Source organism: Choloepus didactylus, chromosome 3 (genome assembly GCF_015220235.1).
Source record: "Choloepus didactylus isolate mChoDid1 chromosome 3, mChoDid1.pri, whole genome shotgun sequence".
Taxonomy (NCBI): domain Eukaryota; kingdom Metazoa; phylum Chordata; class Mammalia; order Pilosa; family Megalonychidae; genus Choloepus; species Choloepus didactylus.
In genome coordinates, this window is record NC_051309.1 from 32,470,988 (window position 1) to 32,495,688 (window position 24,701).

Genomic DNA, 24,701 nt, shown 5'->3' on the forward strand with positions numbered 1-24,701 from the left:
ACATTTGCTGCATAGAGATCCATGGCATGAGTTCCACAGAGATGATGACAATGTGACAGACTATGGGTTGTCCTCTCGAGAAGCTTACAATGTAGTGTGTGCATAGCTATTAATTCTAGAAAGTTTCTTGGGGAAGGTGTTTGGGATCAACATGGTTTGTGTTCTCAAGAAGTGGCAGAGCCTAGTGGTTAAGAATTATTAAGAGATTAGGTATAGGGGCACACTGCTGTTATTAAAGTCCTCACTGACTGGCTTGTGACCTCTGGGGATTTATTTACTTCGCCTCTGCTTCCGTTGCTCCATCCTTAAAATGAGGATAATAATTACAACTTATTTCATATGACTGTTCGACACACATTTACATAGTACTTACTATGTGCAGTGCAGTCTCATAAGCACTTGACAAAAAATAACTCACTGAATACTCAAAAGAACTAGGTAGATACTGTTTTTGTTATTATTGAGAACATAAAAGGAGTTGATGCATGTATCGTATTTAGAATGACTGGCATAGGAAGTACTTGAAGTATGTTGTCTCAATAAATATTATCCTTAGCAAAGAATTAGTGAAAGAACTGCAGGCAGAGGAAATGACATGTGCATAGATAGGCTACAAAGACAAGAGTCAATACATAGTATATGTTTGCTGAGGCCGCAGTCACGAATTTGGTGCCTGTGGCCAGTAAAGAGAAGCTCTCAAGTGGAATCAGGCAAACTGAGCTTCTCAAATTCTAAAGTCAAGATATCAGAGATGCCCAGCAATTCACATTTTAGTGGCTTAAAATCAAAGTGAATTTTCTCATAAATATTTTTCTCTATGGTTAAACAGGCAATCTACATTGTGCCCATACTTGTGTTGTTAATCATGACGTCTTATTATAGTGATGTGAAGAAATAAAGTGAAAAAAATGTGGTTCATAAACACACATTGTTTCTTTTAATTGATTCTTGTACAAAAAAATAAAAACAAAAACACACACATACAAAAGCAAAAAGTTGGTTACTACTACTCCAAGAGCATGGTTCTCTGGTTAGAGTTACTGTCTTTTAAAGTGTTTGCTCACTTTTCTCTACCAACAATGTACACATTCACTATTATATGTGTGTGAGAAATGGCCGCTCCAGGCATTGTCAAGTTTGGCGATCACGAGTTCTGTGTACAGTGTGCCTTTACATTGACATTCAATTTTTTTAATAACCATAGATATTAATAGCAACATTTAATCAATACATTTTTCACTCATTCCTAAGAGTCATCTGACCATGTTTTATTTTAGCTTGCAATGGCCTCTAAGCCTTGTGAGCTGATTTTGAATGTTGCTATAAGGACGTATTTTCCTTAGACTAAACTAACGTGGATGTGAAGGTTTATGGCTGAGTTTATTCCAGATCTAACCCATCTACCTGTACAGATGTGTATGTATCTGCACTCTGTTTTGTCACTTTGTCTTTTTTAACTGTAGCAATCAGTTCAGCTACCATTCTATGTTAATTCTGAAGGGGGAGAAGGTTTGGAGGAACTGGTATTGTAGTTTGTGAATGATGAAACTGAGGAACCACATTTAAAAAAAATAATAAAATGGTTCTAGACATGTAATTCAATACTTCACTTTATAAGCAATATTAAATACACAATGCATGTGGAATACATAAAAATATGTGAATTTTGAAAATTGTCCCTTTGTTTTCCTAATTACCAAACAAGTAAAATCCAGATGTACGCAATCAACTGAGAAGGCAAATAATATGGGTTAGCAAAGAGGAGCTTGAGAGTTGGTTTTAGAAATTTCCCAAATTGTCAGCAAAACTGAAAGGTAAAATTTCCATTAATAAATCAGATTTTCATCCACAGAAGCTAAGTGGTTGGTGGATAGGGTATCAATATATCAGTATTTAGAAACAACAGCCTGAGCTCACAGATACCACTTTATTTCATGAAGCAATTATCAGCAGTAACTAATTGATGTCCATGAAGGACTTCTGCAAATGCCAACTGTTAAAAATATGATCAGTTTGCTCTTAACAGCAATGCAGGGTAATTCCTCTACTACCAGGTGGCTAGATTGAAATCTTACCAAATGTCTTTATTTTAAATAGATAAGAATAAGATAATGCCACCAATCCTTGTTATCAATAAACTGGGGGAAAAGAGAAACAAATAATTTGTATGATCCACAGTGTTTAGAAATATGACTATTAAAATCCAGGAAACTTTCTCATTTCATTGCACACAGTTTGCTCTAACATAAAAGGGGGATGGAAATACATTGATGATATATTGGCATATTGACCACCTTAGGACCTGCATTCTTTGTGATATGGCAGTTGCCCCATTGACACCATGTTATTTATTGAAAGGCAGAGTAAATAGAATTATAAATCATATTTGCTCATCTAACCAATCAGAATCTGTTCCGGCTTTGTGGAGTGCTAATTTTTTAAATTTATTTATTCTGCGTCCTTTCACTTTTCTTTTTATCAGTTGCTGTTTTATGGTAATCTTTTCTTTAATAGACTCGCATCATGAGACATTTAAAAATTCAACAAACGTCAAATCCAAGTCAGCTAAGACACCCAAATGCACATTATTTAAATTAAATATGAATACTTTGAAAAGTATATACTTACATCATAATTGCTGAAAACTGCATTTCCACATTATGCATGTTGTAGATTTGAATGTTGTCAATGTATGCAATAGCCAAAGTTAGTTTTTAAAAAACCCATAAAATAAATTATTCACATCACGTACATCTATACATCTGATAGTGTAATTAGCAATCAAAAGTACTACATATGGTGATGTAATAAAGACATTATAATTTTATACATCCTGCTGTTGATGGATTTAGGTACCACATTTTGCACATTTTCTATTTCATTATTTTGGACTAAAAGATAAAAATAAAATAACATGTTTTATTTATTTTAGTTTCTTTTTTTTTTTAATCATCCTTCACGCTTCTTTTGCCTTCCTTCCGTGTCTGGCTCTCATTTCCTCAGTTTAGTTAGGACTTGTTTTTCTTCATTTATCTTTACTCTCTTTCCTGGCTCTGTAGCACTAACACTTATAATAATAATAGAAGTTTTGGCCTAGATCTGGGGGGATTTTGGGAGGTCATTGAGGTTATTTCTCTGCTTTTCTTTAGCCTTCCAGCCATTCCAGAATGAGACTCTTTTATGCTCTTCTCAACACTATCACAAATTTCTTCCATTTCTCCTATTATGTCTGACCTCATTATTCTATGAAGTTTTATCTAACGTAACATGTTTCATTGTAGCTAAAATATTATTTCTCCAATTCTTATTTCTCTATGATGTTTCCAACTTTTCACTACTTTCTTCTACTTCAAGCCATTTTCCTCTTTCTTTTTCTCTCCTTCCTAAATCATCAGAACTCTCTTTATTAAATAGTTAAAGTCTACTCATATAATAGAGTGAGAGTATTTCAGTAAGATTATTTTCTGCAAGTATGTATGCCCAGACACTGATGATTTAACATTCTCTAACAATTGACCTTAATTTAGTGCTTCTGCTTTTCTTTACTCTCACATGCACTGCTCACTCTCTATTGTATCCATCTTGTCTGTGATGTTTAATCTGCTCCTACAAATAGTTTTTATCCCTCATACACTTCATCCATTATCCTGGACAATCAAAAAGACAAATAAGAGGCATAACTAGAATTTATTCATATGAAATATGATTCTGCTCTATGCTACCGTTTTGAGAGCCACTCCAGAAAACGGGTTAGGCTCATGGTCTTGGTTAACTGACAGAGTTGGTTCAAATGTTGGTCCTCGCATTACACAGCTCTGGGACAAAAGCCTCATCTGCAAAATATGTATAACACTGTTCATAGGGTAAGGTAAGTTTTGTGCTAAATGAGGTAACTAAATAAAAATTCTGGACATAAGTTGCTGGTATAAAGCTATGGTCTTGGGTATTGGAATCCAACCAACTTATCAAACATATTTTCTTCTGTCATTCAAATATTCTAAGAAAGTGTTCTTAGTTGATTGTCTAAAACTAAAACTAACACAAACAAACAAAAAGAGACAGAAGGAGCTCTCCTCATTTTATATATCCTCCTCCATCAGGCCCAATCCAAATCAGGAGGAAGTACATTAGAATCTGACTTAGCCACCGTGTGTTAACTAATGTTGTGACCTTAGAGTCTGTTTTCCTTACTAGCGATGGGAAAAAAGTTCCATCTGTAAAATGGACATAACACCTATTCATAGGGTTATTATTGATGAGTACACAGCCATCAATATAATTTTTGTAATGCTTTGTTAGGCGAGTGGTCTTTCAGCTGATAAGAGCAGTCCCCAAAATCAAAGTATTATGGATGCCCCATATTTCAGATGGCTTATTTTTGCATAAATTTCTATTTTTTATTTATGACCCTCAACTGAGATCTAGCCACATATGAATAGTTACATAAATGACTTGTTATTTCAATGAGCCCAGAAAAGGGCCCTTAAAAAAGCACATTAACTCTCATGTAACTAATTGGGATTTGTTAATTTTTTTTTTTGGAAAATACACAAGTGTTTTCACACTTAGACATGAGCTTGACATCACAAACTGAGACAAACCTGTGAGCTTTGTCATGCTGTGAGTGAATGAAAATGAGCTTCCGTTAGAAAGGATGCAAGCTATAATAACACAATAGATCCTGTGACTCCACTGTTGAAGAATTTTATCTCACTTATCCATCCACATGCAGCAGGAACGTTTCCAACTTTTAGGCTCCTAAGAGACTTTTTTTTTTTTACATATTTTTGGTTAATGATTTTATATTAACTGAGAGCAGTGAAGTCTGTGGCTCTTTCATTGGTCAGTGTCGAGTGATCAGAAAACTCTAAAGAATTGCTGTTACAAGCCTGAACTCGTGAATCAGAATTTGCAATCTATCTCCACCACTTACTTTTCCTGATACTCTGTCTACCTCATACCATTGTAGTTAGGAGTAAGTGAAATAATTCAAGTATGAATTTACCTTAGTGTGTGTGTGTGAGCTTAAAGAGATTTCCATTCATTCATTCATTCATACGAGGAAACATTGCTGGGCCTGCCTAGGTCTAGATAAGGTCACGGTCCCTCTCCTCTAGGCTTTCACTGTCTAGTTATTAAGAGAGATAAGTGTGTTGCCATCAACTAATGTGACCAACCAATCAATGGAAAAGTGGACTCAGTGAAGTATGTCCAGTGTGGAGAGTCAAAGCACTAAGCCTAGGTCCAGGAAAGTGCATTGTTTGCACTTTCTATCAGTATTTCTAGCAGAAACATGGAAACTCAGTTGGTATCCAGTGGGGAGGGAGGAATAACACTGGTTTCCTGAAATAAGTGTCTATGTTTGTGAAGGTATTTACTGGACAATAAAGATAAGATGTTCAATGCTTGAAAACATATTTGGAGTGTGTGTGTGTTTGTGCATGCACGTGTGTGTGTGTATATATATGTATACACACAGATGTCTATAGATAGTGTATTAGTTTATTTTGCTGCTGTAACAAACTGCCTCTAATTTCATGAATTAAAACATTGCAAATTTATTATCCAACACTTTTGGAGGTGGAACATCTGAAATGGGTCTCACTGGGTTAAAATCAAGGTATTGACATGGCTGCATTCCTTTCTGGGGGCTCTAGGGGAGGATCTATTTTCTTAACTTTTTCAGCTTCTAGAGGCTGCCCACATTTCTTGGCTTAGGCCCCTTCCTCTGTCTTCAAGTCCAACAATGGCAGGTTAAGTCTTCTTTACCTTGCATCACTCTAACACCAACTCTGCTGCCCCTTTCTTTAACATTTAAAGAAAGACCTGTGTTACTACATTGGCCCACCTGGTTCATCTAGTATCATCTCCTGTTTTAAGGACAGCTGATTAGCAACCTTATATTATATGCAATGTTCAATTAAAAAAAAAAAAAATAAAAACAAAAAACAGGTTCCAGAGATTAGGATGTGGACATCTTTGAAGGACCTTTATTCTGTTTACCACAGAAGTCCATGTTTCTTATAGTTAAGGATTGGATATTAGTGAGGAAATGCACAAACTAAACAAAAACTGAAAGTACTTTCCATCTGTACTCTAGAGATAACAGCAAGTTTTGACTCTCTTGTTCAGAGATTGTCTGACTCATTACATGTGCAGTGTACCACATTGAAACAAAAATTGTACATATAAACAAATACGAAATGTTATATAAATGTCATATAAAAAGAATGAAAAAAATTCTGCAAATTTTCTTTGAAAAAAAAGCAAAAGAGTTGTCTCTGTGAAATAAAGAAGCGGCACATTTTGATGATGGCATTCCAAATGAAGGGTAGATGAGGAGAGCATTGTTACAAAACTTAGAGCTCATTAGAAATTTAGATCTACCCAGCATCTAAAAGAATCTTCCATTTTCCTTTATATTTCTTCCATGATCATTGAGGTTGTAAACTCTTTAATAATAATAAGCTAACATATATTTCAATGCTTGCCATCAGCAGGCTTTCTTCTTACTTTTCACATATAAATCATTTACTCATCATGGGGTAAACCTATGCAGCCTTGGAAGTAGACCTGTGCATTCACACAAGACCCCATACTTGGAAGGGCCTCACACTTGCTATAATGCTCTGCGGTCACCATCATGAAATCCTTAATGATTTTTGAATAAGGCACCCTGCATTTTCATTTTACAATAGTTCCCACACATTGTATAGTCAGTCCTGCTCATCACAACCAAGTAATGCATTTGAGGCAATTATTTTTAATATTTTTTAGAAGAGGAAACTAAGGCACAGAAAAGTTAATTTGCCAAAGTCACACTGCTGATTAGTAGAAGAACCAGGATTGTTTTTTTCAGTAAGCTCAGAACCACTTCACTCTCCTACCTCATTGAAGGTAAAGCTACCATCTCCTTAAATGAGGCTGCTTCTCAACTATGACACACTATCTGTTACATGGTACTCTTCTTTAATGCTTGGTGAACTGAATTATGCATGATGCTTTTTGGTAAAAATGTTCATTTCATGTCTCAACTAATAGAGATGAAAGTAAAAAACAAAATCCTGAACCTCTTCCAAGACATTTGTTCAAACAAAACCGAAATTGGCTTTTTCTCTTTGCATAATCATATGTCTAAGGGTATTCCCTTTTTCTTGGTACACTGCTCAATATTTATTAGTTAAATTTATAGATCAAAATTTCCTGAAGTGATCTGAAAAAGCCACACAAAGCAATACTCCTCATGACTTTTTCTCTACTGCCTTAATTGATTCTTAAAAATCTTAAATTTTGTAAACACTGGTTTTATATAAATCCAATAATAAAATTATTTTTAAAAGTGGAATTGTACATATATTCAATTCAGTGAGAAATAGGATAGTCTTATATAATAATACACCAGAAGGTAGGGAGGAGCAGTTGAGAGAGTTTGGTAGTTAAGTTTCAAATGAATTTAATATGTTTTCTGGTGCCTACTATGTGCCACATGCTAGGCTATGTGGGGCCAGATTAGTAACAAAAAGTATCTGTGCTTGTCCATAGGGAGCACAAGTCCAGTGAGTTTAAAGGACCAATCATACAGAGCTGTCATCTGAGAGTCTATGACAAGGCCTGGAAGAGAGAGACAGAGTAAGGAGCCCAGGGCCAAAGTTGGACATTTTGATGTTTATTCTACCAATTAATAACATGTGTAACCTTAGGCATCTCCTAGCTATTGTGTATCTCCATTTCACCATCTGTAAAGTGTTTCTAATGATATCTATTCTACTTTGGGAGGCGCTGTAATATTAAATGAATCCATGAATATGAATTCATCTTGAAAATTTTTAAAAAGAAGGGGGAGGTAGGTACTAAATGAAGGTATTTTTCTTGCACTAAATACAGTTCCAAACAAGGCATATGCAATAAAATCACAAAATATGAAAAAGGAAGCCTTATTTAGCATTAAGCACAACTACAATTTTTAATCCCTATTGTAGTAATTAACCATATGTAACCCATATTTGGTTGATTCCATTAGCTATTGAGCTAAGACAAAGAGATTGAAGATGTCAGCAGTGCTAATTTATTTTATGCCTTAATTTACTATGCTGTATACCATATTTGGTTGATTCAGATAGATATAGAGAAGCCAACACATCAGGACATTAGCAGTACTAACTTATTTGATCACTTTGTTGAGCATTTATTATTTATAATGCATTACAAGTGATGCAGAGATAAATAAGATAAAGAAGGTATAGTTGCTGCCTTACAAAGAGCATGGTTTATTGGTGATAATAGGGATGAAATAATCTGTAGAGTATATTTTAGTATAGGGTTTACTTTATCAAAGTACATCAGTACATACTAGACCAAATATAGTAAGTGCTATGAGAGTTACAAATAGCTATGTGGATTCACAGGAGGAAGTGAGCACATGAAATGGAAAACTATACAACTAACATAAACTAGATTTTTTTTTTTTTTCCGGTAAGAGAAAAACAACAGAGTTTAAATTCCAGCAGTGTAAAAGAAGTGGAAAGTGTAGGGGATATATTATTTTATTGAAAACCTCTAAGTTATTTTATAAGGAATAACCAATGCTGTCCAGGTGATTGTATATGTTGGTGGATTTTTCCATAGTAATGTTTACTATGTCTTACGAAAATTTAAATTTCTCTCCTCAAAAGTTTATTGTAAAGAATAATAATTTTGAAAACATGCTCAGTAGATCCAGGCAGAAAACAGTGTTATGAAAAAAAACCCTGTAGCTTGGAGGTTATGATAATTGAAAAAAAAAAAAAAAAGGCCTGGCTCTGGCTGGTTCAGATCATTTCTAGATGTTATTACAATATCTGCAGGTTTCAACCACCAGAGATAAAGCCCCCTGATGAATGAACCATTTACATTATTGTGACTCCTAATGCATGTCAAAATAACTCTTTAACTCTTTACCTTCAATAGCTGAGCTGAGTACCTTAGTGTCCATTACAGCTCATTCACTTGAAGTTATACTGGCTAGCACAGTGGGGCATTTTGGGCTCCTCCTTGAGACACACATGAAACACTTAACAATGAGAAGTCAGCTTTGGGTTGTCAGTATTTTCGAAAATGACAGACAAGACAAAAATCTAGAATGGTTTGGTATAAAAGAGCTGCATCGTATTACCTTTAAGTTGAATCCGCAGTTCTATGCTAAGGAAGTATAACAAGGATTTCAGGAGCAAATATGCCCCCCAAAGAATGTGATTACACCTGTGCAGAAATTATTAAAATTACTCCTGGCCCAGGGCTTTGTTCCTTTTGGACACCTGCAGTGGGTGGTAATGCCCCTTGAATGTCCTGTCAAGAGCCCTGCATGGGCTGTCTGGCTTGACATTGGACACGACCAAGAGGAGACAAGCATGCAGAGCAAGAGAGTGATTAATGCAAGACCTTCTGCAAGGAGCCAGAGGCTTAAGGAATTCTTTTCTACGGCATTCCAGAGATAATTGCCTACCATTTTATCTAGGAGCTTATTTCACTTAAAAATATATGGCAAACTGTGATACACAAGAAGTTGGTGTTACATAAGGAAGAAAAGGCAAACACAAAATGGAAAACAGGCAGAACGAGAATGTGTGTTAGTCTGTAAAGTCTTTGAAGGTGAGGTTCGCTTTACCAAAGTATGCCAGTTTTTCCAGATTGATAAAGGTTTTATATAATTTTCTTTTTGCATTCCAACAAAGTTGCGTGAATTCTCTGAAAAGGTAGTGCTTTATAAGTCCAAGGCAATATACTTGCCAGCTGAAATCTTTTATTTTTTCCAATTTCTACAAATTAATTCTCATTCTATTATTAATGTCTCTGTAAAATAAACTATAATATAAGGCACTGAACAAAGTGCAGGCTTTAAAAATAATTGATTAGAAATGTGCATAAGATTATTGTGTTTTAATCCATTACTGTCTTATATGAGACCAGTTCCGTTCCAAGTTGGCATCTATAATCCACAAGAGCATCTTAGGTTCCAAAATACTGTAGCCAAATATCTTCTCAGTCATGCTGGGGCTGGGGGCTGGGGTTGATAATTGACTTCAGTTGGGTGTAGAAAGCCTGGGTGCTCCATATGGCCTATTTTCCATTGACAAGTGCATTCTTAGAATCTTGGGAGATTCCGCTACATATGCATAAGAATTATAAATTAATACTTTAATTTGCTTTGAGACCCTTGTTGAATGAATGGCAGGCAAAATGAAAAGAAAAATAAAAACATATTTTTCAAAGCAACCATAGGCATGTGGTTCTCCCCGGGAATCAGAAGTAGGAGCTTGAAGTGGCTTTTTTTTTTTTTTTTCCCCTAAACTCAAGGACTTGATCCTTCCTTTTCTAAATTAACTCTTGGGAGGAGAACATAAATTAGGCATTTATTTTCTTGATACTCGAGCATTCAGATGTGGCTGTAATCATTCCATTCAAATCCTTTGCCTCTTCCTTAACTTATCCCCAGTTCTCAAACACATTTAAAGGTTTTTTTTTTTTTTTCTTTTTTTTTTTTCTTTTGCTGTTAAATAAAAGCAGAAAATGCTTTTAGTCACTTGGAAGTGATCTATCAGAAAGCTCATTTAGAAACAAAGCACTTCATTTAACAAGCAAGTTACTGGCTTTAGTAGAGCAGCCCAAGAATTGTCTGTCTTTTTTTGAAGATTCAGATTGCTTTTCTCTCTATGCTCCCTGGAACTGTAAAGCCTCTTATTTCTATTGCAGGTCAGTGACTCACAGGAAAAATAGTTAAACAAAGGATCACCAAATAAATAAAGTCTAGCATCCAGGGTTCACCCTCAAATCAGGAGCCAACCTTTCTGACAAATCAATTCACCATCTGCACATTTAGAAATCTAGTAGTAATTTGCAGACTACTGGAGGAAATTGTCTTCCTCGTTCCCTCCCTTCCTCCTTCCCTCTCTGCCTCCCTCTTTCCGTCCTTCCTTCTTTCCTTCCTTCCTCCTTTCCTTCTTTTCTCCCTTCTTCCCTTCCTCTCTTATTCTCTTCTTTCTTTCACTTCCTTTCCTTTTTTCTTCCTTTTGAGTACTAGTAATCAAATATTGCTCTACTACACATAGACTAAATAAAATCAAGAAATGATGGAACACTAGTGCTACAAGTCCATCCTGACTACATAATCAATTAATAATTTTTATACATAAGGTTGATTATTAATATAGCTAATTAATAATTACTAAACATTTTAGATCTTAATTATTGGTATTCATTAGCAGAGATAGTGTTGCATAAAGGAAAGAGAAGGGGACTTGTAGTCAAACAGACTTAAATTCAAGATTTCAAACTTCTTGGACTCTTTTTCTCATTAAATTGGGGTTGACAAGTCACGGCTTATGGGGTTATTGTGTGGACTACAAGACACAATACATGCTAAGTGCCTAAAATAGTGTCTGGCTTATAGGAATGCTTAATAAATGGCAGTTAATATTATTTGATATTCTGCAAGTAATAACTAGTCTGCTCAGCCCATCCTGAGGGGGTGTCGGGGTAATTTTTATTTTCTTCCATAGAAACTGCAGTAAGGAAATGTAACACTTACCCAAGGTTGCCCATAAGTCACTCTGTGTCATTAGGACTTAAGGGTTTCAGCTTCACTGTCTGATTTCAGTCCATTAGGCCACAAAGTCATCAAAACAAACCAGAATAGAGCACCATCAAAAAGCAAAAGTAATAAAATCAAAGGATCCAAGAGCAGTATTATACTAAAAGCCATCTGCTATCTTAGTCTGCATTCTCAACCCTCTTGAAATGTTATTTGTAAAGCCTTAAAAGGCTTGACTGGAAAGCTTCATGTCTTTTTAAAGATAGAGTATATCTGCTGCTGACTCATGCATGCTGAATTAAGAATTGTAGTATAGATTTTTGAATATAAACCAGAGAAATGCCAATACTTTTTACATTGCCAAAGCCCTTGGTCTCTGTGTTCAGAAAGAAGCTTTATGATTAGCTAAGCAAATGACCATTGCTACGGAATTAGTGGTGCTGAGTAAGTCAATGTGTGTGTGTGTGTGTGTGTGTGTGTGTGTGTGTGTGTGTGTGTGCGCGCGTGTTTGGAGTAACCGGGTTTGAACAAAAGTATTTGCAACATTTAAATGATATTAAATACTAAAATGTGTTTATTTCATTTCTTTTTTTCTTCTTTTATACCCAGTGTCCTTATCAGCCTGCTAGGATTTCTGTGCCATAATCAGGTGGAGGGAAAAAAAAGGCACAAAGCTGTCATCTTAGCTTTTCCACTTGACTTTTGGTGCTTTTTCTCCCTGCCTTGCTCTGCCGGATGACCTTATTCTCCCACTCGTTGTCTCATTGGGCTTGACAGGAATACTGTAGCTCAGTGCCACTGTGGTAAACTTGAACTGGCTCACTTAAGTGGCCAATCTCATCCCTTCCTTGATGTGGTTTGTGGGATATTTCCCCCTCTTAGGCTTCTTACTCCCTTTCACCACCTTGTAGCCTTGCCTCTCTTGTTGCATTTCCGTTCTTGTGTTTTCCTTTTAAAATAAAGCAATAAATATTTAAAACATAAAGCATTTTCACCCCAGTTGTGGGAGCAGATATTTTTATGTGAACAATAATGAGAGAAAAAATAATATTCGACTTCTCCATGCTTTATAAAGCCCCAACCTAGCAGGGAGGGCAAATTCTCCAAGTTACAGGATTCTACTGTCTTATTTCTGAGGAGTAGAGCAAAAAAAAATTTTTTTGCAGATATTTTAAAAGATGACAAAACAGGGAAGCAAACCAAAATCATCACAAAAGGCTCCCAGTGTAGACCCAGCCATCTGCATATAGTTCACAGAACTCTTCTGTTTATTTATGAGCATGGAATGTGTAAAGCCAACTTCTAGCTGTAAAAGGACATACAGTTGCTCTCATATAATTTCTTTGGCCCTTTTTTTCTTGCAAAATCAAGAGTTTGCTTTCTCATATACAGAAATCACTGCCATGCATAAGGAACTAGTCTTTTTGGGAATTCAAACTCATTTGCCAAAACATTTAAAATGACAACTAAAAAATATACTTAAAACATAAGATCATAAAGTTTCAATAATTAGTAACTTTCTTTATGAAGCAACTGGCCCTGAGATATATACTTGAAGTACTGCACCTGCTATGAATACTTTCGAATAGCTGTAATGTGCTTCATAAAAGAAACAATTAAATTTAAGACAGAAACATTAATTTTCAGTTATAATTTGGTTCTTTTCAAGATAATAATCTTAAATGAAGACTGGAACAAAAGAAGACATTAAAAGAAGCCATGTATTTTACCTTAAGACTTTGCAATTTGCTTCTCTGTAAGATATTTTTTCCAGAGGTTTTTATAGGGAAAAAATGATTTCTCAAATTTCATCTTGACATAACATGTCCCAGAAGCAAAGTTGTTTATAATTAAAACATTAAAGGTCTCTGTCATTCTTGTTCTGCAGTTCTGTGCTTTTTCTATCTTTCTAGTTAAAGGAGAACTTATGTTTTGCAGGCCAGCCACTTCCTTGATAGGATGTTTTAGTTTAATCTATCCAAAACATTACCCTCCAGACATTCTAAGAATGTCATTTTTCTGACATGATGTGATTTTATGATCTCTTTGAAACATTTTCAGCCTTAAGCGTTAAACACAAATAGATGGGAATAGGTGGTAGCTTGAGTGTTTGAACTCTATTTCAGTTTGGAATACACCCCACCCCACCCCACCTTATGTGAAAATGTAAATTATATATAAATATCCAGGAATCTACACTGGGTCAGGCCAGGCCACAGATTATCTAACCCTGAAATATTCTTTGTCTTCTATAATTTCTAGTGCATCAGCTAATGTTTGGGGATGGATGCTGTACTTACTTAAGGGGATGTTATACCCACCAAAAAGTGAAAGGCCAGTTTAATATTCTCCAGAGTTATTTTTGCCAGTTAGAAAATCTCCTTATCAGTTTACAATCTTTAGCCCTAGGAAGGGGTTAGCAGGTAAATATGATATTTCCTTTAGGAATGTAGAGTCTGAGAACAGGGTTTCATATTGAGTTGGAAGGAGAAACACAAAGGCCATTGGCCCTATGACTTGGGTGTAATGATGAGAGGTATTTTGGGGAGAGCTTGTTGTGGAAGACAAACTTGATAATAATAAAAACTAGGCTTGAGTCTGTTGACTCTGCTTTTAGCTATAGTCCCAATTATCTACAATATGTTGGGAAGAGGTATAAAACCTATTGACCATAATACTTACAATATTTTATATGGTTTTCTAATTCTGGGCTCAGATACCCAGAAATAACCTGTCCTTGAAGAGTACACAAATTTACTAAATACACAGAAACAAATAATTGCAATATAGTAAGATAAATGTCAATAGATGCCCAAGTGTCATTTCCCCTGGAAATCATATCCCCCTTTTCTTCAATCTAACTATGTCATGTTCCCTGTGTTTGAACACTTTTCACATTTGCAATTGGCAGCATCTGTGTGGGAGTGTGATTAGTATCTGGCTTCTATGCCAGGTTTTAGGTTCTTATAACAGAAGAAACCATAACTATATGCACCATTGTATCCCCTGCATGCAAAGGCGTCTCAATAAATATTCTCTTGTCGGAATGGATGAATGAGTGGATGATGAATGAAAGTTACATACAATGCGACGTAGTTACGCATAGTATGAAAGGTAAGGTTGGAAGGTGAGCAGATGGAGGAGGCATGTTGTGAAGGATCTGGAACACCGTGAGATATTAATTTTTATTCTGTAGGAGGCCATGAAGGGATTCTAGCAGAGGTGTGACAAAATAAAATTTATGGAAGATTATATGGAGGAAGGATCAGGAGAAGGCTGGCAGCAGGGAACACATAGGAGGGAATATCTTGTAGTAATTTCCAGAGCATCCTGTTTTGCTTTTTTTATAGTACTTACTGCTCCCTGGTATTTGCTTATTTATTCATTTTTTATCTATCATCCCTTACTTATCCTTTCATGAGGGAAGGCATAGTGTTCATCTTGTTCAATTCTGTAGCCCCAGCAATTAAAAGTCTCGGCATATGGTAGGGCCCCAATTAGTATATATTGAATAAATAAATGAATATTTTTGTCTAGAACTTGAGCATAATTAGGAAGCAGTTTCTTATTACTACCCATCTTTTTCCTGGACATTCATGCCTCTTATCTACTTTGCATGTTTAGAGTCTGGAACTTGGAAATAAAATACACATGATTCTCCCAGTTGAGGATGTAGCAGTTACTTACAAAGACTGTCACACCTTATAATTTCTGTCTTCACTTTTGTAAACCAGTGTTGTTATACATGAAGGGGAAAAAAGACCCTCTCTGAGCTAATTTTAACATATAACCCAAAGATTTGGTTCTAGAGATTTGTGATACATTTGGGCTAGTATTGCAATTTATCTTTTCGTCAAGATTAGAATGGCTTCTTCGTATTCAGGTACAAGGTTCTAATATAAGAATCTATTTAAGTAAGTCTATGTAGTCTGAACTTTCTCCTCGAGGCAGAAACTATTTTGCATTTGCCTAGGCATTTAAAATCCTTTCAAAACCTCAGGAAGAAACTCACACTGAATGATTTTTTGAGGGTCTCTTGACTAAAAAGAAGTTATACCATGCAGAAGCAAATGCATGATCTTGACAACCAAATTCTATTTCCTATTAAAAATTACTTGCATTGTATGGTTCTCTTGTCTTCAATGTCCAGAGATTTTTTTAGCTGGAAACTTGTGGATGTCAGTTTATTGGTATATGTGGCTGGATCTAAGTTAATTATTACGTTGTGGATTATTCTTAAGTGCTGGTTTTTTTAATGTAGCATGTGGAAATGTTTATTAGCTTTTACTAAGTCAACATATATGCATTAAGCATGAACAATATGACCTAAAAAGCTATGAATTTGTGAAGAATTTTCCTGAATAATGAATGCCCTTGTAGCCTTATTAAAAAAAAAAAAAAAAAAAGAATCAGCTTTTCATTGCATAATTGACAATTTCAAATACTTTTTGTATATATTTAGCCTTAATTATCAAATATAATTTTTAAATATTTGCTTTTAATCAGTCTTTACAAACACTGTGGATTCCAGATTAATATTGACTTTCATTGTCTGCTTTCAATTCCATTATCTGGCTTTCCTAACTTTTTCAGAGCATAACTTTTGTAGATCTTTCTAATGTATGTGTAGAATTAAGGTATTTAGAAAGAAATTATGGAAACATACAGTTGTAAAGTTCTTTCCTGAAATCCAACTATTCTCATCACCCACATTCTATGCCACGTATGTGTATATGTACTGCTTTTGATATGTATTTGTCATTGTTTCACAAAAAATTTGAGGTTACTTCTATTTGCATATTAATGTAATATTCAAACTTGTTCTGGGATGGTGGGGGTGGTATTGAAAAGAGTGCAAATTAGTACATTTCGTAATTAAGATTCATTCTTTGCAATTGCCCTTAAGATGGCTAAAATCGGCTGGGACTAGGCAAGCACTACACTCTTCATCATTTTGAGGGGAATGGAGGTGAGAAGCACAGCAGATGTCCTTAAAAATCCAGGTGTTATTTTGGCCACTAAAAGTGCAACTTAGAATGTGGTGGTTTTTATTTTCCCTTTTTCCCACCAACAGCTGGCTCCAATACCACTAATCTTCAGGAGAGTTTTGTAGATAGTCGATACTTTATCAGTGAATTCCTTCTAAAGAGCTTAAATACTTAAGTGATTTCCCTTGGAGCAGTAATGGTGAATTATGTGGCTTACTAATTGTGCCATTAGTTTATCTAAGCTAAAATGCAATCTACTTAATTTGAGGGTTTTATTACACATTGGTCTCAAAAGGTGAAACACATTAAAAGCATATTGGTTCTTTTAACAGGAAGTTAAGCCTTTTCAGATGACTTATTTAATGGAAATATTGTCTCACATTTACTTTGAATGTTAGTGTGAGGTGTTTATTTTAACATGGGATGTATAATTTAGAAAATATATGGGAAACTTGGTTAATGTTTCACTTGCCATAATTTTTGGAGAAGTTGTAGTTATTTTAGCAAAATAAATCTAATTGTTCTACACATTTAGTTAATATGTGTTTGTTATGTAATTATACACCTTTGTGGTGTGCTGGAAACCTAAAACATATATGCCTGTGTAAAGTCACAGTGGAATGGGAGGATGTGCCATCTCTTCTTATTTGAATAGTGTGAAACTAGGAATTGATCATCTCAACACTATGTAAAATTTTCATTTAGAGTTGTCTTTTTAAAATTTAATTTTCACCTGGAAATTATATTTTAAATGATAGTTTAGCTGGCAGGTGTAGTGTTTATCAAATACATTACAATTCTACTTAATCAGTAATAGTTACATGGCTGATTGTATCTAAAGCAGGGTTTCTCTACTTCAATACTACTGACATTTAGACCAGATAATTATTGTATATGTGGTTGTCCTGTGCATTGTAGGATGCTCAGCAGCATCCTTGGTATCTACCTGCTAGATGCGAGTTGCGCCACCCTTGTCTTGACAATCAAAAATAACTCCAGATATTGCCAAATTATACCTGAGAGGAAATTGCCCCTGCTTGAAAACTGTTGTTCTAAGATACATGCACATAAACAATATTTTATTGCTGTTTATTTGTTTAAAGTATGTGGTGTGTATATATGTGTGCATGTGTTTAACCTCTTTGTACTATGTGTAGAAATCAGACTTTTCAAAGACAGGGTGCAGAGATAGAAAGAAAAGAAAATCTTAGCTTTATTAATAATTTACAATTCTGCTATCAGAGTTTGTACTTGTACCTCTGTTTCCCATGTGGTGGATTGCTCAGAGAATATATAAGAATGAGGACACACTGTGAGTAGTTTTAGCTTTTTCTGCATTAAGGGCTGACTCAAACTAGCTGTGTTGCAGGCTTCCCCTTGTGCTTCACACCAGAAGGGTTTAGAATAAACATTTGGCTGCAATGTCTTTATAGGGCTCATCCAGCTGTCCTGTGAGGGAACTGTTGCCCACACCCACAAGCATTAATGGGTGACTTGCCAAAATATTTGTTTGCCTTCACAGAGACAAAGAAACAATGCAAATATGAATAGTGGCTGTTAAAATACCATTTCTTTAGCCTACCGTGTGAACTTGGAACTTTTCTAAAATAGAAGGTTTAATGAAACTATTTTTTTTTTAAATGGTAATTATTAGTTGGCGTCTGCTGAAAATTGTATTCTAAGTTAATTGTGTAGTGGGTTTTAATAAGGCAGAGGAATTTTATATGTAAATTACAGTATGATTCTTATTTCATTTTAGAGATTTACATTATATATTTTACAAAGAGGTTTTCAATTTTTATCCTGTCTCCTTCCTCTCACCTTTTGTCTCATCCTTCCATCATTACTTTGTTCGTATTTGCTATTATTATTGCATCTCTGAACCTGGTAATAGATCAATGTGAACTTGGAGTTTAGAGCAAAAGCCAATAACAACAGTGTATTATTTTAAAATGATTTTCAAGAGAAAAATGCAAACCTGTTCCCATTTTGCTACTGATAATATATATTTAATGAATTGCCTTGACATATGCCTGCTCCCTCTATAATGAGTATTGTGCTCACTGCCATAAAATATGCATCTAATCAATTGTATATGAATTGATTATTTACATACACTTTAAGCACAAACTTACGCAATTGTACAATCATATTACCTTCACCACATCAACCTGCTTTCTAAAATGACTTTAGTGAGTCTGGCAGTAACAATCTAAAGTCTTTTCTAGAACATAAAACTTTACATGTAGCTGTCATTTGAGTAGTTAGCAACTCAATACATTGGAAATAGTTGGAAGACAAAATAGTAGAGGAAACTATGTCATCAGGTGACTCTGCATAATTATATTTTTAATGTGTTTTTATCACAGTGCTGGCATACTGTGGCATATTAAATGGTGATTTTGAGCATTTTTAAAGATTTCTGTAGCAAAGAGCTTCCCTTCCTTTTTCATTTAGTTTCGCCTCTTTTCAGATGAGGACAGATGCAATGAGAGCTGTGTGACTAAATGAATACTTTTACTCGTGACTTAATTAGTCTGGCATAAACACAACATTGCTAGCTTTCTGTAGAATTGAAAATAAGTGCCTTGGTTCAGAGGTCTTTCTTTTCATAGTTCTGCTAAATCATGCTTAAAGTTCAGATTGTATTCCAACAGTAGCGTTTAAGACAGCATAGTTGGTCACAGGCTCCATGTGAGCGGATTGCAACACATGCAGCTACCTGGAGAGAGAGAACCGGTGTCCTACGTGAGAGCCGCCGCTGGGTAGGAGCAGCCGCTGCCGCCCAGGACTGGGCCCTTAGGGAGGAGGAGGCGAGTATATGACGGACGACCCCAGTGCTGCCGACAGGAACGTGGAGATCTGGAAGATCAAGAAGCTCATCAAAAGCTTGGAGGCAGCCTGCGGCAATGGCACAAGCATGATTTCGTTGATCATTGCTCCCAAATACCAGATTTCAAAAGTGGCAAAAATGTTAGCAGATGAGTTTGGAACTACATCAAACGTTAAGTCAGGAGTAAACTGCCTTTCAGTCCTGGGAGCCATTACATCTGTACAACAAAGACTCAAACTTTATAACAAAGTACCTCCAAATGGTCTGGTTGTTTACTGTGTAACAGTTGTAGTGGAACAACTGTAATGGAAGAAGGAAAGGAAAAGAAAGTCAACATTGACCTTGAGCCTTTCAAACCAATTAATACGTCATTGTATTTGTGTGACAACAAATTCCATACAGAGGCTATTACAGCGCTACTTTCAGATAATAGCAAGTTTGGCTTCATTGTAATAGATGGTAGTGGTGCACTTTTTGGCACACTCCAAGGAAACACAAGAGAAGTCCTGCACAAATTCACTGTGGATCTCCCAAAGAAATATGGTAGAGGAGGTCAGTCTGCCTTGCCTTTTGCCAGTTTAAGGATGGAAAAACGACATAACTATGATTGGAAAGTAGCTGAGACTGCTTATTTCTGGGGACAAAGTGAATGTGGCTGGTCTCCTTTTAGCTGGATCAGCTGACTTTAAAACTGAGCTAAATCAGTCTGATACATTTGATCAGAGGTTGCAATCAAAAGTTTTAAAATTAGTTGATATCTGCTATGGTGATGAAAATGGATTCAACCAAGCTATTGAATTATCTGCTGAAATTCTCTCCGATGTGAACTTTATTCAAGAGAAGAAATTAATAGGATGATATTTTGTTGAAATCAGCCAGGACACGGGCAAGTACTCTTTTGGAGTTGAAGATACACTGAAGGCTTTGGATATGGGAACTGTAGAGATTGTAACAGTCTATGAAAATCTGGATATAATGATATACATTCCTCATTGCCAAGGCACAGAAGAGGAGAAAATTCTCTATCTAACTCCAGAACAAGAGAAGGATAAATCCCATTTCACAGACAAAGAGACAGGACAAGAACATGAGCTGATTGAGAGCATGCCCCTGCTGGAATGGTTTGCTAACAACTATAAAAAATTTGGAGCTACATTGGAAATTGTCACAGATGAGTCACAAGAAGGATCCCAGTTTGTGAAAGGATTTGGTAGAATTGGAGGTATCTTGCAGTACCAAGTAGATTTTCAGGGAGTGGAATACCAAGGAGGAGATGATGAATTTTTTGACCTTGATGACTACTAGGTAGTCAACATGGGTCCAGCAAACTGTGCCTCACCCTCCAGCATCCATCCCAAGGAGCATACCCGTGGTGGAATCCAAAAAGATCCCTGCCTTAAATTGGAGCATTTCCAGAACTTAATCCACGAGCACTGGATAAGAGAAAAGAAGACCGAAACAAAACTAGACTCAGTGCTACATTTTGGTTTGTCATGATGTCAGTGCAGCAGCCTACAATTAAATTCCTAAATGCCATTTGGGACTAATTTAAAAAAGAATCACAGTTTTTGCTTTCACTCGATGGTGAAATTGGTCGCTCTTGTATTTTATGGAAAAAAAATTTTTTTAACCTTCATACATAGAAGCAACAATACTTTAACTGCTGTAAAACTTCAAAAGGTAATAGAAGTGAGATCATACTGTTTTGTTTCTTATTTTGATTGAAGAGAAATTAAATTTCTGCATTTCACAGTGTCTCATTTACATGGCATTCTCTTTAGACTGCATAAGATGAAATATATGTGGTGAAATGTTGGAACCAATTCTCTCTTGGTCTCTGTTTAATGTTGAAAGGGTAAGACAATAGGAGGCAGTTTCAACTTCACTCCCTCACACCACCTTTCCTTCCAGGCTGTCAGTTTCAAGGATACAAATGGCATTTGTGAGTAAACTGACTTCTTGAAGATTTGGGCCAGGGCACTCTTTCTTCCACCTGTTTTGCATACCCATTTTTGCCCACAGGTTGGGAACCCTTAACATCAGTTGCTTTGACAAGGGTTCCCATAATCATAGCCTACTAGAAACCAGATTTGGATGGGTATGATGGGGCTTCTGTGCTTTTGCTGGGATTGTGAGAAAGGAAACATGCAATTAAAGGAGAAAAAAAAAAAAGACAGCATAGTTAAGCATCTCTTAACATTTCCAACTTTACTCTCATTCTAACATTTTCCTTATTGATTTTAGGGTGTTTCTTGGTAACAGCTTAGCAGCAGTTACAGCCAATGACCTAAATATGCAATTAAAATCGTGCTATCCTGGCTAGGTTATAAACTAGCCCTCACTATAGAACTTCAAGCATACTATTTTCTTTCTTCAAGACCTCTTCTTATCACTAATAATAAAAAGGAAAAAAAAAATAATACTGAAGTGGAACTCTGTAGAGAAATCACATTAGGTTCTTTATAGATTTGTAAATGAAGCTTACGTTTAATAGTTTGCTTTGTTATTAACACTTATTGACCTTTAACATTCCCTTCCAACTAAAGCCATTCATTTATTTATAGTTTGTCAGTGGAGAAAAGTAAATAGCATGGAGATGTCTTTTTTTAAAAAAATTTAAATGACCATATGAAAAACTGCCATCCAAGAGAGTGTATTGTTAATGGAACATGGGCTTTGGGGTAGCTTGTGTACCAAGAGGGCTGCCTCCCCAGTGACCATGCCTGAGGACATTTAAACACTTATAATGAACAAACATGTCAATTCAACTTCCTTATTTTAAATTTTAGGTGAACTCCTCAACATTGCATATGTAATTGCATTCTAGCTCTAAGACCAAAACAGGGTTTTTCTGATTGTCAACATAGGGGACTCTGATTCTTCAGGACCTTTATCCATTTCAGATTACTTTCAGCTTTCTTCCCTCTGACTGCTTCTTGTATCATAGGCTACATCTTCAGAAATTTAAAATACTCTGTTTTACTAATGATAGAACAAATGAATAATAATGTGTGTGTGTGTGTGTGTGTGTGTGTTCGTGTTTATGAATTAGGGTAGTCATAGATGTCTAACTTCTGTTTATTCACAATGAACTACATAAGTTTATAACTTATTTTACATTTTTGGACTTCATTTTACTCATGTGTAAAATATAAACCTGTTATTTGTTCTGAAAGATCTAATTCACTAAATTCAAAGCTTTAGATCATTTTCTTCCACTAACTTCTCCTCATTTGCCTCCTCCTCCTCAAGCCCCAGACCCCTTGAGGTCATTGCTCTTTCCTGGTATTTCATCGTTAATTTCTGTTCCCTGAATCCAAAGAAGACGACTCTCTCCATTTTTTGTGTCACCAAAGTGTCTATGTTGGTCTGGGACCCAGGTCTGTATTTGCTAACTTTAGCTCAAAATGGTTCTCTTGAAAACCACATTTCTGTGGAGATCCTAGACTTTGTCTCTTAACATTACTCTGGCTATAGCGTAATCTCCTTTATTCTGCAAAAGAACTAGCCTATACTGCTTCCTTTGACTGCATGCCTTCTCTTTCAGATCCTTTATTTTTTTCTCATCTGAGTGTTCATGCAGCTCTAAACTGTTTCTCCACAGACACCAACCAGTATCCCTTCTCATTTCAACCTGTATTTTACAACTACAATTAAATTATACTTGTTTGCAGACTTCAACTGAGAAGGTGTTCTTAATGCATATTTGTATTATTTATGGCTGGGGGAGGGGCAAGATTTTGCTTTAACTCAATGTCAGTTAGGACCTCATGGAAGAAATGGGAATGAGCTTTTAAGTTACAACTTGATGGCTAAGCATGAAGCCTACTTTGATATTGATTTTCCCTTTGCTTTACCTCCAATTTTAAGAACTGCTGTTCTTCTCATTGCCCTGACTAAGCCATAGTCTATTAGTGCTAGAAATAGACCTAAGGATAATTTAGTCATACCCCATATTGTGTAAGAGAAAACTGACATCCAGGGTGCCTAAATGACTTGCACTGAATCCATTCAGAGTCAAGTCTAGAAACCAGGTTGTTTTGTTTAATGCTGGAATTTCTAACTCTGTATCCTCACTTTGGATCCAGTTAGCTAGGTTTCTACTTTGGTCATCTGTGTTTGAGCCATGGCTTTTTCCTTTCCAGTTTTCCACGGGACTGGAAACTTATGCTTGGATTGTAGCCCATGGCTGGACACTCACCAGCAGACACCAGACTAGCCTTAGGACCACAGCTTATTTACTCCTAGCCACCAGGTTTTGCTTTCTTGCTTGACTACACTCACCTACCTGATAATTCTTTTAGAGCCTTCTTGCATTTCTACCAGTATCACATGCCACCATGCTTCAGATCCCATGTTTTTATTTCAGTCCTCCCTGTCTGCACTCTGTCCAGGTGCCTGCTCAAGAGAAAGATCAAGTGTGTCTGGTCTCAACCTATGATTTATCTTTTATTCTAACTGATGGAGATATTGAAGGATGCCAAGGGATACATCCCTGGAAATTCTTTATAAAATTCCCATAGGATTGCTTTTGGAGATGTGTAGTCTTCTTTAGGATGAGGTACGTGTTCTTTATGACCTTGCAGCTTCCCTTCCATCCTTATGAAGCTAAGGAAGTAAATTGTGTGTCTGTGTGTTTATTATGCTGAAATATCAAAGAAATGATATTAAAGAATGATTTCATTGGAAGGATTCCTTTCGGAATGCATAGTGTTATAATGGGATGTGCTTGTGCCCAGGAATGAAACTCACTTCCTTTTGAATCCAGTTCCTCTATCTGGGTGAAAAAATCATATGACAAGTGCCAGAGTCAGAATTCAAACTCAGATTTACCAAGCTCTAAAACCTATGTTTTTCCTACACTGTGACATAATTTCTCTGCTGAGAATGTTCATTTAATTCCACTGAAGAAAAGAGTGTTCGTGGTTTTCTGTCTTTCATGTCAAGCAGAAAGGCAAGTGGACTTCCCTCTTAACTGCTGTCTCATGAGGACTAAATGACAGTAAAATTATGTAACATCTCTGAGCTTCAATTGCCTCAGTAGTAACATGGAGATAAGGATAGTAAAAGGCTAAAATAAGATCATGTATGTGAAATATGCCATTTAGAAATAATATTAACAGAACTATCATCTTACATTCTTTCTATCTTAATGAACTAATTGAGTGTAGTACAGTTTTCTTTAAGGAATGGTCATCATCAACTTTGCTTGAAAAGTTTATTGTTGAGACGGTAAATTTTATGCCCACTGATGCCCAATACATCAGTATTGATATGCATTTTTAGACAGGAGTGGTAAATTGCAATAGTTCAC

At 35.8% G+C, this 24,701-nt stretch overlaps 1 protein-coding gene and 1 pseudogene across 8 annotated transcripts in view; both read left to right on the forward strand.

Moving 5' to 3' along the window:
• The window catches only part of PCDH7 (protocadherin 7), a 421,527-nt gene that overhangs the window by 119,023 nt on the left and 277,803 nt on the right, over positions 1 to 24,701 (forward strand). The gene's annotated exons all lie outside the window — the stretch shown is intronic.
• On the forward strand, positions 19,328 to 20,692 carry LOC119529290 (annotated as a pseudogene).